At 43.5% G+C, this 16,101-nt stretch overlaps 1 long non-coding RNA gene across 1 annotated transcript; it reads right to left on the bottom strand.

The window, feature by feature from the left end:
- Positions 1–575: 575 nt before the first annotated feature.
- LOC107180355 lies at positions 576–15,976 on the bottom strand. Its single transcript, XR_001511128.2, has 5 exons — positions 15,894–15,976; positions 14,701–14,829; positions 3,760–3,872; positions 2,546–2,713; positions 576–901 (listed from the first exon to the last, which is right to left on the bottom strand). It is a non-coding gene; the product is annotated as an uncharacterized LOC107180355 (long non-coding RNA).
- Positions 15,977–16,101: the final 125 nt, after the last annotated feature.

Raw genomic sequence — 16,101 nt, 5'->3', positions numbered from 1 at the left:
ATTTATCTAAAAAGTAAATTTGTATTTATTGCACAGAATAGAATTTTCTGTAATTTTTCAGTACTTGTCTGCTCATTAGAAACCAAAAGCATAAGATGATGTCTCCATAATACAGTTTTAATAGACATTTTCTGGGTTTTAAATCTTCCCTTTATACCTTTATACATACAAAGGGGCATGATAAGAAAAGCCAATCAGAGACGGCCTTTTTCACTGTTATTCACCTTAGCTTAGTTCAGTGGGGTCATTACATGTAAACAAAACAGGCGTAACAAATTTGCAAACTTCCAGCTGATGATACTCTCTGCATTTCACATTTTGTAGGTGGCAATCATTTGAGGTTTCTTTTCTGGTGATCTTTGTATACAAAGATCAGACTTTTGTTATCTAAGTTCAATACCTGTTGGTATGGGAAGAGGGTGGATGTAATCTGGAAACTGGCCCTTGAAGGTGGGAAAGCATACAGATCTGTCACGTGGTTCATTCAAAGTCCTGAGCAACAACAAAACTCACCATTTAAGTGACAAATTAGCTCAACCAGCACACACCAGCTGTACTCACCTTCCTGGGCAGCTCCAGCTCTTCAGGCTATTCCTTCCAGGTTCTTCTTTATTGATTTCCTAGGTCCAGCCCACCACCTTGTTCTGTACAGAGCATACCAAACGAATACACCAGAAACTAGGACAGCCCTTCTGCAATAGTGAAATACCTTGTCCAGTATTCTCAGGGAGGCCAGGCTGCTGGTGAGAAGATCCTCAAATGAACACTGCCAAGGTTTTCTCCTTGCTCAGTCTCAAGGAAGGAGATACACCTTTCCTATACTTGGGAAACCGGGTATCTGTTTCAATTAAACTCCTTTTACCTGCATTGAGCAGGCACTAGATGAAGAAAAATCCATTTCCTGAAAGCAGAATATACATTCGTTGGCATTTGCATCATTAAAACACAAATGAATTGCATAATATTTACTCTGAGTTTCTGAAAGTTCAACAAAGGGGTTCAAGAAACATCTGAAGCTATTTGAGGCACTTTTCTTTATGCAATGTATTCCTTTGGCTCCTGTCATGTACAATTTTCAGTTTCTGTTTCCTACCAAGATGCTTCCCAAGAGATACTGAATCTACTGCAGAAAACAGTCCGAATGGCCTGAACATATTTAACTTAAACTCTCTTTGCACAAGGATAAATGCCACCCTTTTCTCCTTGCGGTGACAGACCTCAAAGACAGGTCAGGGGTGCTCTTCACAAGGATGTCCTGGGGGCAGCTCCGAGGAGTGGCCGCCACTGGGCCTCACCGCCACCCAGTCTGGTCCCTGAGAGCGGGCCACTGCTTGGCCCAGAGTTGGCATAGTAAGTAGGGGAGGCGGCGCCACCCGGTCAGGTCAATGGCGCCGGCCGTGTGTGCCCAACAGCCATGGTTTCTGCGTAGGGCACCTGTGCACGTGGGTGCACATGGGCCTCCACATGCCTGGTTGCCTCCCCTCCCCACATGGGGTCGGTGTCCTAGCCTCAAGGATCCTCCTCCCCAAGCTGGTGTGGTGGGAGGGACGGACTGCATTCCCTTGGACTTTCTCCGAAAGAGCAGACTGTTCGTGGATCCTCGTGGCAGCGGCAAGTGTCAGTTGAACTGAGCAGAAATGTTTCTGGGCACGCATTGATCCCGCCTGGGCACTAGGCGCCCCGCCTTGGCGGGCTCCGACCGATGGGTGAGGTGGGGTGTTTGGGCACCAGGAGAACCTGGGTCAGAATGGCCAGTTGCCATTGTGGTAGCCTTACGGATGTGGTAAGAGCAAGGGACAGCGAGAGCCAAGAGGGCTCCAGGTTCCATCCGGCCACTGAGCACCCCTAGATTTGGGGGCACATTAACAAGAGGCTTTGTACAGTTTGGAGTGTCTTCATCCAAGCCAGGGTTAATATGATTGTGTGGTTTCAGGCCAATAGAGGAAAGGGTTTTAAAGTAGGTGTGTATGGGAGTGGGGTCGGGGGGCATAAAGTAAGGGACTTCTCAGGGCCTTTAGAATCTTGCTAATGGTAACCGCTTCCCTCTGGCAAGCTGGGCTGTGTCTGAGGGGGTGCTCCTGCTATGACTATGTGCACAGAGCCGCATCACTCCACCCTTAGTTTCAAGGTGGTTAGTGCTTCCTGCCCCTACTCCTACCCTCAGCCCCTACTCCTTCCCTGAGCTGTCCTTGACTCATTCCTTCCTTTCTCCTTCCTTCTTATTTTCTTCTCTTTCCATCTCTCTCCTCCCCTTCTACATTTTCCTTTTAATTCCCTCTCTGCAGTTTCACACTCTGGTGAGTTTTATACAATCTCATGGCTCTGATTACTAATTACACGCATGACTCCTAAATCTGTCTGCAGCCCAGACCTCTTGCCAATCCTGAATTAACTGTCTGTTGGGTAAATCCCTTGGCTGACAACCAGGCTATAAATCTAAAATCAAATTCACCTTTCCTTTGAAAGCAGGCTCCTCCTCCTGTGTTGCTGTTTCTGGTAAGGTTACCACTTTCCCCCAGTCACCTGAGTACAAACTTAGACTTACCTTTGACTTCTGCCGTGTCTACCCCATCCTGTCAGAGGGCAGGGGCTGTTGCTTGAATCTCTTTCTATTCCTGCCAGCACTGTGGGTGCTCAAGCCTTTGTCACCTCTGGACTATTACAGCAGTGTAGGGGAGGAAAACTTTCCTTTTTTTCCAGCTAGGTTCTTTGGCTGGTCAAATAATTAAACAAGACAGATTAACAGGAGAAAAAGATTTTAATTTTGCATGTATGGGAGCTCATAGAAATACTGGATTCAAAGAAGTGACCAAAGTCGGCAGCTTTTTTTACCTTTTAGAAGAAATTTATGAAGAGTTAACAAGACAAAAGTTTGGACTTGGGGTAGCAAATTAATGAAGAAGTAACAAGGTTTGTTTATACAGTTTTCTCAGTCCTGAATTCTCTCTCTCTGGTGATAAAGATGCCTTCTACTCTCCAGGTGTAGAAAGTGCACCCTTCATAAGAAAAATTTATTTCCTGCTTTGAGGTGTACAGAGAAGGGTCAGAGTGGCACATTTTGGGGCAGCCTGCTCTGGACCCCATCAGTAGCTTTCCAACTGTTCTCTCTCATGTTAATTCATACTATACCTTCCACCAGAGTAAATCTCCCTGATTATGTAATTTCCTTGATAAAAACCATCAGAAGTCTTCACTGTGGACAGAATAAAACTTGAACTTGTTAACTTATATTTAAGAGTATCTATGATCTGATCCAGGCTAGTTTTCCAGTTTTCTATCCAGATTTCTCCCATCGTCTACCTCCAGCCAAACAAAATTATCTATGTTCTGATAAATATCTGGATCTCTTCTGACCTCCATCCTTAGCTTCTGCATTTTCATCCACCTGGAATTGCTTTTCTTTTGTGCCCCTTTGTTTAGATCTTACCATTAACTGGGATGTCATCTTCTCCTCACCTTCTACAGGACTACATCTGGGCTGCATCTTTTTAACTTGTGTTGCTTTCATAAGACCATATATAATTCAATTCAATTATAAGCTTCACAAGGTGGGATCTGGGACTTAATTTCACCATTTCTTAAATGCCTGGCCACAACTTTTAGTTGCTCCCTAAAATTTTGTTCAATAAATACATGAATGCTTTATACATCTCAGCCTGCTTTCTGCTCCCCTCTTTTGCCTTAGATCTTGAAGAATGAGTTTAGCAGTTTAAATCACAAAAACTACTGCAATACAATTACTGATTGATTGCCACATACCTTTATGCATCAAGAACTGTATGAAGTTTTTTCACATGCTTCTTAAGATGGATCATTGTTGAATCAGGTCAGGTTTGAGCACGCCTAGTAGCTAAAGGAAGTTTCTGCTGACACTAAATTGGAATAATGGGTTGGTTAGTGTTCATAACATCCTGCCAAACTTCAGGCAGCTTTTTCTGCCACTGTGACTCATTCAAACATCTTCCCCTGCTCACTTCTCCATGATGGTGGTGTAGACTAGAAGAATCAGAAGACATAAGGACTGGCTGGCCAGTAATCATCATGGTCATGATAATAACCATTGCTAACATTCATTTTGTTGTCAACATGTGCCCCTGCCCTGTGTTAAACACTTTTACAGTTAAGCTCACTTAATATAGGGGCTCTACTAGGTAGGTACCCTACTTTCTCTGTCTGATAAATGCGGAATCTAAGGCATAGATAGGTCAAAAACTTGCCCAACTTAACAGCTGGTTTAACTGGCAGAGCTGGGATTTGAATACAGTCATCTGATTTTAAAGCTACCATGTCACTCAAACCTTTTCCATTCAGTCAGCATTTTCTGAGTATTGAAGCTCGGTGATGGAGGAAGAAGAAATAAGACATGCTGCTGGTTCTAAAGCTTGTAACCTAGCTGGGGACAAGACAGAATTAGAAACACTCTGAGTGAGCAAACATCTCTCAGTCCTTGGTGCTCCCTCAGTATGTAGTCCCTGGTACTGGGAAGGTTGTATGGACATTGCCTGCTTCTGTTTTTCCACCAGACAGTGGCCTCCTTGGGGCCAGGACTTACGTCCTTTGGATGGTTCTCTCTTGCCCCAGCACAGCACTTCACATGGATTGGGCACATAGACTATGTTTGTGGAGCTGAACCAAACTATTAAATGGTGTTGTTCAGAACACAAATATAACAGGGAGGCAGATGTGGGCCAGTCAGTCTGGCTGAGTCATTAGGAGGATTCAGGGAGGGGGGGCAACTTGAGGGATTGAGGGATGAATGAGGTTTAGAGACTGTTATAGACTGAATGTGTCTCCCCCAAATTTATATGTTGAGATCCTAAATCTTAAGGTAATAGTATTGGAAGGTGGGGCCCTCAATAGTCCATGAGGGTGGAGCCCACATAAATGGGATTTGTGCTTTTTTATAAAAGAGAACCCAGAGTGCTCCCTCACCCCTTCCATCATGTGAAGACAGCATGAAGACAGCTCTCCATGAACCAGGAGGCAGCCTTCACCTGACAGAAGATCTGCTGGCACCTTGACCTTGGGGTTTTCAGCCCTCTAGAACTGTGCGAAATAAATGTCTGTTGTTTAAGCTTACCCAGTCTCCTCTGGTACTTGGTTATAGCAGCCCAAACCAATGGAGACACTGCTTCCTTTGCTATTTTTTCTCCCTTCCCCTCCCTTCTCCCCTCTTCTCTTCTCTTTTTTTAAGCAACCAAAGTGTGGATCTCCTTTCCTGGCCTCCTACAGCCACTAACTAACTGCCAGCGAGGCTGACTCTTATCTTTTTTTCTCAGGTCAAGATGCAGTAGGATTGTCCAGAGCAGGGCTGTCCAATAGAACTGTAATGTAAGCCACAGATGGAGGGCACATATGTAATTAAAAATGTTCTAGTAGCAACACTAAGAAAACTGAAACAGGTGAAATTAATTTTAATAATATTTTACTTAACTCAATATAGTCAATATTATCATTTCAACATCTGATCAATATAAAATTATAAATGAAGTATTTTACATTTTTTTTTGGTAACATATCTTCAAACTGCAATGTGTATTCTGCACTTAATAGCACATTTAAGTTTGGACTAGCCTCTTTTATGTATTTATTTTTGTATTTTTAATTTATTATTTTTTAAAATTTACATCCAAGTTAGTTAGCATATAGTGCAACAATGATTTCAGGAGTAGATTCCTTAATGCCCCTTACTGTTTAGCCCATCCCCACTTCCACAATCCCTCTAGTAACCCTCTGTTCTCTGTATTTAAGAGTCTGTTATGTTTTGTCCCCCTCCCTTTTTATATTAATGACTAGCCTCATTTCAAGGGCTCAGTAGTGACCTGTAGCTCATATCTATCTATGGTATTGAAAAGTGCTCGTCCTGAGCCATAGGTGGGGTTTCCCAACCTTTCTCAGGTCTTGCCACTCTTAGGAAGTAATAATATTGTGCAGCACAATATTGGGGTAAGTGGAGGACTGTGGCTGAAGGTTGTGAACAGCTCAAAAGATCAAGGCCTGGGTGGGAAGCACCATTTCTCAGACCTTTAAAATGCACATTTCCTGGGGTGCCTGGGTGGCTCAGTTAAGCCTCCTACTTAGACTTCAGCTCAGGTCTTGTTCCTGTTCATGGGTTGAGCACCACCCCCTTACAGTTCTCAGCAGGAACCCTGCTTTGAATCCTCTGTCTCCCCCTCTCTGTCCCTCCCCAGCTCACGCTTGCGTACTCTCTTTCTCAAAAATAAACATTAAAAAAATAAATAAAATCCATACTTCCTTTTGATAAATACAGAAAGCTTTTTTTCTTCCTATTTGAACATTCACATGGATAACTTTCGTTTTTCTGAATGAAGGCGTTCTATTGAACTTGTGAATTTACTTTTAAACTGACATAGATGTTTCCTGCCCCTATGTACATTAGGCAGCTCTGAAGGAATTGCAGAGAATTAACAAGACAAGGAGGGACCCTATACCAGCTCTGCAAATGGATCCACACAGGCCATTTGAATTGGCACTGGTGTGGCTAGACTATTGTCAAAGTTGGGGCCAAGCCTCTCTCCCTGTGAGCTTGCAGTCATAGTGTCTGTTTTGGTGAAGAACACAGAAAACCCCAGAAACACTTCTAACTCCCCTAGGCCCTGAGTGCAGAGAAGACAAAATTTAAGGAGAGAATTTTTAATAAACACACCCAGCCCATGGGGGGTGGGCACTGACCTGATTTAGAAAAGCATCTGAAGGGGTCCCTCTCCCTTGGCAGACCACTGGGAAGGCACTGAGTGGGAACTCTTGTTCACTGCTCCTGCCTGGCCCCGTGACTAATCCATGCAGGAGCTTAGCGACTGTTTGTTGAATAAATACACCATTAATTCAACACGTGTAAGTCCTGGCTGACAGTCTCTGGCCTCTTCTAAATCACTGCCTGCCTGGGCTCATTCTTTTTTTTTAAGATGATGGTGTTTTCAACTGTCCCTCATGACCAGTTCCAAGGCAGCTTTGAGTTCTGCTGCAGAGCTTGGTTTCTACTTGTAAGAATTCTCTGGGCCCTGAAGGAGCTCTGTTCTGGAGGAGGGTAGGCCCAGGCAGTAATTCAGAAGCTGGCCCAGCTCATCAAATGGCAAGAGACTGTCAGGCCTGGAGTGCAAATGCCCCAGGAGACAGTGTGGGTGGGGTTGGCGAAGCTGGCCAAAGTTTTAGGGATTATCCACAGCAGGATCTGAACTGTTAAAAGATAAGGAGGGTTTAGGAATATCTTGCTTTTTGATTATACTTCTAGTCTGGCCCATGCCAGAGGTTTATCTTCTGTACTTCAAATTTAGAAAATAAAAGACTTTAAAAAGCTTTTCCCAAAGTATAAACTTAGAGTACTATAATAATGAGTCAATGCTTTTTCAAAATATACAAGCTCCTTCCTGGAGATTTGATGTATCCCATTGGTATGTGGGGCCTGCCATTGAAAGTCTCTGCATTAGATGTCCCCTGGGGCCTATTCTAACTGTGATAGTATATGTTTCTAGGTCCTTTCCGATTGCCAATTACTGCTGATGCCCCCACCCTGTCCTGTTCCTGGTAAGGGGTGTTTTTCTTTGACATCTCTCTCTCACCCTGTAGGCTTTTGCTCTCTGTCCACCCCCTACCATGGTGACTAAGGCATTCCTACTGCCCGGGTCCCTACCCCTCATCCTGCTTCCTCATCCCCAAATTCCTTACCTCTTTACAAATCTTCTTCTCAAGATGAAATCTATCTAAGTATCCCATAACCAGGACCCTGTCCCTGTATCAGGGACACTCATTTGTCCTGTTCTCTATTGAGAGCACTGTCTCCCATTCTGCCTGGCTGTACAGGTTGACTCCTGAACAAGGGCTTCCAGGCAGTGGGGTGAAATCCAGCTCCCCAGACCCTGACCTGTGAGGAACATATCCGCCTAGAGGAAGGGAGCCTTTTACTAATGTACCCAAAGATGATCTATGGGCTATAGCAGCCCTGCTGTGGTGGCCAGACCCTCCATGGTCCTGCCCTGACAGAGCTTAGATCTAGGATAGAGAGATACAGTGAGGAAATAAGCAGAAACAAAGTATGCTTAGAATTGGGGCAGGGCAACAAGGAAAAAGGAAAGAACAACCATGATACCTACATAAGGTGAGGGGACAGAGCTGGCTTCCTGAGGAAGCGATATTTACACTGACATCTAAGAGGTGAGAAGGCATCAGTCAGGGAAGAGGGGAGGGGGTGGGAGGGAAAATCCCAGCAGAGAGGCAGTATAATGGTTATATTTGTGCATCAGCTTGCCTAGGTTATGGTACACAGTAGTTTGGTCAAACATAGTCTGTGAAGGTATTTTGCAGATGTGATTAACATCTACAATCAGTTGACTGTAAGTAAAGGAGATTACCTCTGATAATGTGGATGAGCCTCAAAATCAGTTGAGAGCCTTAAGAGAAAAAACTGAGGTTTCCCAGAGAAGAAGGAACTATTCTGCTGCAAAACTGTACCATAGAAATCCTACCTGACTTTCTAGGCTGCTGGCCTGCCCTACCGATTTTGGACTTGTCAGCCCCCACAATTATGTAGCCAATTCTTTAAAATAAATATCTTTATGTGTGTGTATATATGTATGTATATGTGCATGTGTGTGTATATATGTATGTTTGTACATGGATGTATGTATATTATGTGTGAATTATATATATGTGTGAACATATGTTATAAATGATTATATAATATATATGCAATATATATTACATAATATATATTATATATTTTCACATACATATATACATACACATACATCCATGTATGTACCCTGCTGATTCTGGTTTTCTGGAGAATCCTGACTTATGCAGGTGGCAGGTGCAAAGCCCTTGAGGGAAGGAGAGGATGGGTCTGAAGAAGGCTGTGTGGCCTGAGTGTGGTAATCATGGCACAAGAAGCCTTGGGAAAGATTGGCAGGACAGAACATGCAAACCATGTTAAGAATTATGTGTTTTATTATCAGTGCAAGGGAACTCATCAAAGGATTTTTACTGTGAATTACATAACCTTCTCCTCACTCAGGTGCTCTGTAGCTAATCTGTTGCCTAAGGGATCAATCATGCCTTAACTCACATAATACACCTAAGACATCCTTCGAGCAGTTAGTGACTAATGTTGGGAATTAGCAGGCAGGTGGGGAATTTATTTTGGGTCAGGAAAGCCTCCAAGGGCTTTCAAATGACATTAACAGGTGGCTTATTACTCTACCTACACTGGCTCAATCAGGTCCCCAATGACCATGGGGCAGGCCTGTCCTCAACAGCAGTCAAGTCTTCTATACAGCTGCAGGTACACAGGCTCACCACCACCTCCTGCAACCCATGCGCACACAGGGCAAGCCAGAGTGTTGCAGGTAGGTGGGAGGGATCCTATTGTAATTCTTAACACCTGCCTTTTGCATGATGCCACCAGTGCCTCTCCATATATATTCTGTTGAATTCTGTCAACAACCCTGGTAAATGAGGTCCCTGAATTCCCAAGTGTCCTGCATATAGTCAGATGGCTACATGTGGTGGAAGTCCTCAGGGTTCAGGCTCAAGCCTTGCAGCCCCATGCCTCAACTATCTGCATATGAGAGCAAGCAGATACTAGCCCACTGGGCAGTTTCCAGGGCTGGGATGCTTCACAAGGTGAGGAGACATGGGGTAGAACAGGGCCCTGGAGGGGGTATTCATTGTAGCCTGAGGTTTGTTCTTTAACCCACCAGACCCCTAACTGGATCAGACCTCTAGAGTTGATTGGGCCCCCAGAAGACTGCTTACATTCCCTCACAAACTGCTTTATAATGCTACTACATTAATTTACAAGGGGAAACCAGACTGTTGGGCCAGTGAATTTTTCCTGCAGGCAAATTTACAGGAGAAGTCAAACTGTGATCAAAAGTGTCCTTGGTGGGCTTAGAATTAGTCAGAAGTATAGCAGTGATATTTCACTCTAGCCATAGAGAAGTTTGATGGGCCGTGTGGATCAGGTTTATGGCCCAAATACCATATAACAGGTGCTTGATGTAAACTTTTATTGAATGAATAAATGAATGAGTAAGCACCTGTCTAGGAAGAGCTTGCTTATTAGTGATAACAAGAACATAAGTAGCATTAGCAGATAACACTACTATTGGTTGACCATGTGCAGGCACCACCAAGCCTTTTACATGAGTTGCATCCTTCTGTCCTTGTGATTCTGTGGGGCAGAAACTGCCATTATCCTCATTTCAGATAAGGAAACTGGGACTCAGAGCAGTTAGGTAACTGGCTACCCAAGGCTAGAAAGCAGTGGAGCTGCAACTGGACCCAAAACAGTTGCATTCCCGAACCTTAAGCCACATGTACTATGTGATTTAGCACTGCTCTCCTTGAACAAAGCTGCATTTACACTACCTAGTCTTTCCTCTCTGAGACCCATTTGGTATAGCTGGTCATGACTCACTCCTTCCATAGACCTACTTTTCTTTACATATGTAAATACTATTTCCTCTGAAGAGTGGTCATATTTGCTGATGTGCCTGGCTTCTCCTACATGGGGATTTCTCTAGGCTACATGGGGATTTCTCTAGTCTCATTTTTTGGCCACTCTGCTCTTAGTGATATTACAGGTATCCACCTGTCTCTATTACACAGAGCTTCTTTATTTATTTCAAGGACTTCTCCCTTTCTCCTGGTTGGCATGTAGCAACTATATAATTTAGTACTGCACCAGGTGAGAAGTCCAACATCTAAGACAGGTTGTGAAGTCCAGTCCATCTGCACATAAGAATGAAGAGTCCCAGGGGGTGAAGGATGCTCAGGAAAAAGATACAGATACCTCCCATGGCAAAAGGGAAGGAAAGGATAGATGACAGGTTGATAATCTCAGCTGTCCAGTGAGGTCCTCCTCATTCTCCTCTGTCCTATGGCCTGGATGGGTATGGGGTTGGGTGCATAGGGGGAAGAGGAAAGTAGGAGACAGTGGTGTATACTGTACTGGATTAGGAGGTTTCTTGTAACCTATACATGTTTTGGTTGAAAAATGCACACCTCAAAAAACAAAAAACAAACAAACAAAAAAAGGAAACAACTGAAAGAAATTGTGATCCATCATTATGACATTTTCCCTGTGTATATTTCAAAAGGTCACAATGATTGGAAAGGAGGTTCCTATCAAATGGAATGTCAGTCTTTAAAACTTAAAAACACTCTATTTCTAGGATCTGGAATAGGTACCTAGTTGTTCCTCTTGTAAGTTCCCTGGAGGAAGTAGAGTGCAAGAACCATGGGTCACCTTCACAGGCCTGAATAGTTCCAGCGGGAGTCCTACCTTGTCACATGTTTACAGAATTTCATAGAATTTTATCTAGAACCCCTGTGATCCAGTCCACATAGAACTATGCATTTTCTGAAACAGATTATTTTGATGATATGAAAATATGTTTTGGCAAAATATATCAAGACATTAAAATTTTTATTTTAAGAACGTCTGTTTAAAAGAAGAAAAAACTTAAGTGGCAACACAAACCCAAATTTCTGAGTAGCCTGTCCTTTTATGAAACCATGCACATGAAATGATTACTCCTTCTGAAACTTGTTCTGGAATGGATTTAAGTTCATGATGCTTGTTAGGGCTGAAGAAGAAGGATATGTATCACACTATGTTCTATGTGAGATAAACGTATTGGGATTGCACTTGACCTGGATACAGGATGTGGACACTGCATGGCAGTGTTTCCTCACACTTTTTTGGCCCTAATTCAATGTAAGATACACATTTTACTTTTTACCAGTACACTCACTTATGCAATATGTGCACACACAGATATATAAGAAACAAATCACTTCCCTTACTATTTGTATAGCATTTTGATATTTTTTTTTATACCTGGGTGGCTCAGTTGGTTGAGTGTCTGACTCTTGATTTCTGTTCAGGTCATGATCTCACAGTTTGTGAGATGGAGCCCCACATCAGGCTCTGAGCTGAGTGTAGAGCCTGCTTGGAATTCTCTCCCTCTCTCTCTCTCTCTCTCTCAAAAAAAAATGGTGGTTGTTACTAGTCTATTAACTTTATAATCCTCTAATAGGCACTCTACTCAGAAGCTTACCTGAGAAATTTTACCCAAGGGAAAGGAGAGGGCAAAGGAAAGAAACAATCTCTATCTTTGTCTAGGAAGTAGAGTGTAGTGAACTCTACACTTTTTGTCAGTAAAAATGGGGTGATGAAGTGGATCTGGGGGTCAGTCATAGATTTGATTTGATCAGAGACAGAAAATAAATCAACCTATCAAATGGAATGTCAGTCTTTAAAACTATGGAAAAATCAAATGGAAGATCAGATTCTCCAGGGACTGGAAGCCCCTTGTATTAAAATGGGATCCCCAGGTCTCAATCCCCTTATGTGACATTTAGATGACTGCATACAATTTTCAGCTGCCTTTAATAGGAAAAAATGAATAAAATTTCCTGAGAAATTGGGAGTATAACTGGCCTGACAGGAAGGAGTGGAGTGGGGGCCCTAGAAAATTGGATGAGGTGACACATCAAATTATCCACCCACAGAAAGGGTTATATTACTACTGTAGAATGGGCTAAGCTCCACATACAATGATGTCTCTGAGTTTGGCTCAAGGTAGGGGATCTGTGGCTGCACACTGGATGGACTGAGGAAGTGCAGGGGATCCCTCTGTGCATCATATGGGGTTGGGGAAAAATTAGAAGCAGGGGTGATAAGAATACAGTACCGGCTTTCTGCTTTAGCATCCTGAACCTGGTTAGCAGGGGTGCCCTGGCTTTGCTTCCTTCAGGTATAGATTTCACTTTTGGAAGGTTGGGGTTGCCCTCTCACTGGTGAGGGTAGCTTCAGGAAGGAAGGTCCTCAGTAAAAGTTATATTACTGTGAACTTAGCTTGCTTCTTGGTTGAGGGATTATAGAGATGATGATATAGAAAATTCTTCCCTGTGTGTGTAGGTATTATAAGATACAGTCTCTCTCATATTGGAGGGGGTGGAAGACATTCCTTCTACTTGCTGCTGGTCTAGGCGCTTAACAAGGTTAAAGGAATCCATTGACCATCATCTGCTAGTTCATCTGTCCTTTCAGAGAAGGTGAATGGCCTCTACTGTTGTTTCGCTATGAAGACATTCCACAATCCTAAAAACAGCTCAGGATATAATTCAGACAAGCTGACTATGAAACAAGTTCTTGGAGTCTTGTTTTGAGATTTTTAGCAGTGCAGGTTGGCTACCACATCATGTGGTCCAAGAGTGGGTGGAATCTTTCAGGCTCCAAGATCCTCATGGAGGCATTATGTAATTACTTGGGGGGGAAGCCGGCCCAAGAAAACTGCAGTAAAGATGGCTAAAGGTTCAAAGAGGGGATGCATGTTCTACAGGCTAAGGGAAAACCAGAATTCTCCCTGTCCCCATTTCCCTCTAAAAGACAGGAGTGTTGCTACCAAAAATAGGCCAAGGGCTAAAGATATTTTATTGGTTTACTGCTTTCATTGTAAGGACATTTCAATGAGAAGGCCTTTCCTAGGGGCAAGTTCAACCTAAGATGCTCTCTTGCCCCCATGTGGGGTGCTTTTCTGTCCATGGGGTAGAGGAGTGAGAAAGTTGGTGCTGTTCTCGAAGGGAGGCTGGAGAGGTGAGAGGCAGCACTGGGTCTACTCTCCAGGGAGGAGGCTGCTAAATACGCATTCTCTCTCCTTCCTCTTGACCTCTGACTCTTCCTTCTTCAGGTTAATGAGAAAAAGCTTGGGGCACTGTCCACAGAGGAGCTGTCCAAACTCTGGAATCCCCTTGGTAGGTGCTAAGCTGTATTTTATGGAAAAACTCTCCTTCTTACCTCCACTTTATGCAAAGGAATTTCTGAATGTATTCCCATGTAACTCCCAACATTATATACATCAGGGCTTGCAGCTGAAGCTCCCAAGGGAAAATGAGCTTATTTGTTCATCAATGACTGGGGCTTTGAGGGCAGAAGCCAGTTTGTTTTCAATAGATCAGGGCAAGTTCTTCATACTTCTTCATTTGTATGAAGAAGTAATGAACAAGAAGAAAGATTCAAAGATAAGGATGATTGATGAAAAAAACTCTCAGAGGGGGACAAGAGGGGGCAGTGTTGTAAGACTGTTGAAGGGTCTGTGTTAGAAGGAAGAAGGGGTTCTGCAACAAGGGAGGAGGTGAAGAAGGAACAAGAAGTGATGATGCAGAATAACTGAGAGTTGAGGGAAGGAAGGAAGGAAGAATGTAAGACTAGACTGGGATTCCCTGTAGAAGAGGGACCGAGGTGGGGTTTAAGGGGCCACCCAGGGGGTGAGGGAGAGGGCCGAGGTAAGCCAGACAGAATGTGAGCCCTATTTGTCCTGTTCAACAGTTATGCTTTTATTTGCCTTATGTTAAGGTTTCTTTTAAAATTTGCTGAATACTTAACAAGGTCATGAAAACCAGAGCAGCAAGCACAAGAACTAACCCCAAGTCAGGTACAGAGCAAGGCAGTGTGGTGTGAAGAGATGTGGGTTCTGGAGTCAGATACCTCTGGGACTGAACAGCTCTGCTTCTTCTCAGCATCCAAATGACTTATACTCTCCATGCCTCAGGGTTGTCATCCGTGACCCTAGTGCTCATGGGGAAAAGCATCAGGAGAAATTTTCTAGAATGGAGCATAAGGCTCCTCTGGAAAAGGGTTTGACACTTGAGGCTGGGAATCAGTAAAATCCTCACCTGCACAGCTTTTCCATTGGCATCTGCACTAGTAGAGGCTGCCATGGGAATTGTGCTGGGCACTGTCATGGTATTCATCTTTCCAAGGTATATGGAAAATACTGGTATCTTTAATTCATGGCTGGCCACCTGCACAGGAAAACAAGACAGAATGTGCTAGTCCAAAGTAAAACTGGGGCAATAATTTAAACCTATTAGAAAAGCTTTTTTCCCTCTTTTAAAAAGTAATAAGGAGATTTATAATCTATGGTTCAAATAGACATTTTGAAACCAAAATTTTTTATAAAGTTTGAAAGTTAAAAAAAATTTTTTTAGCATTTATTCATTTCTGAGAGACAGAGAGACACAGAGTGCAAGTGAGGGAGGGACAGAGAGTGAGGGAGACACAGAATCTGAGGCAGGCTCCAGGCTCTGAACTGTCAGCACAGAGCCTGACACGGGGCTCAAACCCACAAACTACGAGATCATGACTTGAGCCGAAGTCAGACACTTAACTGACTGAGCCACCCAGGCACCCCAAGAGTTTTAAAGTTTTAAAATGAGAAATGTTTCTCTATATCCCAAACCTCTCGAGTGCCATGGGTCAGGACAAATTGCAGAATGCCACATGGCGTGGGTTTAAAATAGGCTTTGTTGTGGAAAGGGGAATCTTACAGAGAGAAAACACAGATTTCCCATCCCTTCATGACCCATGGAGAGGCCTGCTGGATATGCAACATGAGTCCACAATCTAGAGGAAGGACCCTCACTCTACCATGTGTCTCCTTTTGGAGGGTGATCATAAAGAAGTAGACTTGTAGTTGGAGAAATGAACAGGTTGGCTAGCACCAGGAGGTCTGAATTTGGGGTGCTATCTAGGTACAGGAGTGGTCTGAGCATATCGGCAGCCCAGCATTTGGACTTAGGAGTCCATGAGAAGTCACAGACCTTCTGCCAGAGGGAAAGAAGCCACTGGTTCCTGGGGAAGTGGAGTTTTGGTGAGAGAGAAGGCAGGTGAAGCCCCCTTCCCAAGTCCCAGCTGGCTCATTTCCCGGTAATTCAGAATGAGCTCCTAGTGACACTTGTGGGCAATTCTGGTCACTGGATCACAAAGCCCAAATGCAGTAAAATACTGGAACTGGTATTACAGCATCTAGTAATATTTTATAAAGTCTAATTTTGGCCAATGGCAAAAGTGAAACTACCTCTCTCACCTCTATCATTTTGGTGTTAACACCTTGTTCCAATTCAACTCTACCACGAGCAACAAATACAGACCCATCTGTGTAGATGCGAACCACACAGCAACCTAGAAATAAAAATGAGAAATCTGTTCCTCCTGCCATCTGTACAGGATTCTTGGACAGTGAGGCACTAACAAATACAGTTACTCAAAGACCCTGAAATAAAGCTACAATTTCA

This window comes from Panthera tigris, chromosome C1 (genome assembly GCF_018350195.1).
Source record: "Panthera tigris isolate Pti1 chromosome C1, P.tigris_Pti1_mat1.1, whole genome shotgun sequence".
In the NCBI taxonomy this organism is placed as follows: Eukaryota; Metazoa; Chordata; class Mammalia; order Carnivora; family Felidae; genus Panthera; species Panthera tigris.
The sequence above is the reverse complement of the archived record's forward strand: the minus strand, read 5'-3'. Positions and strand labels throughout refer to the sequence as shown.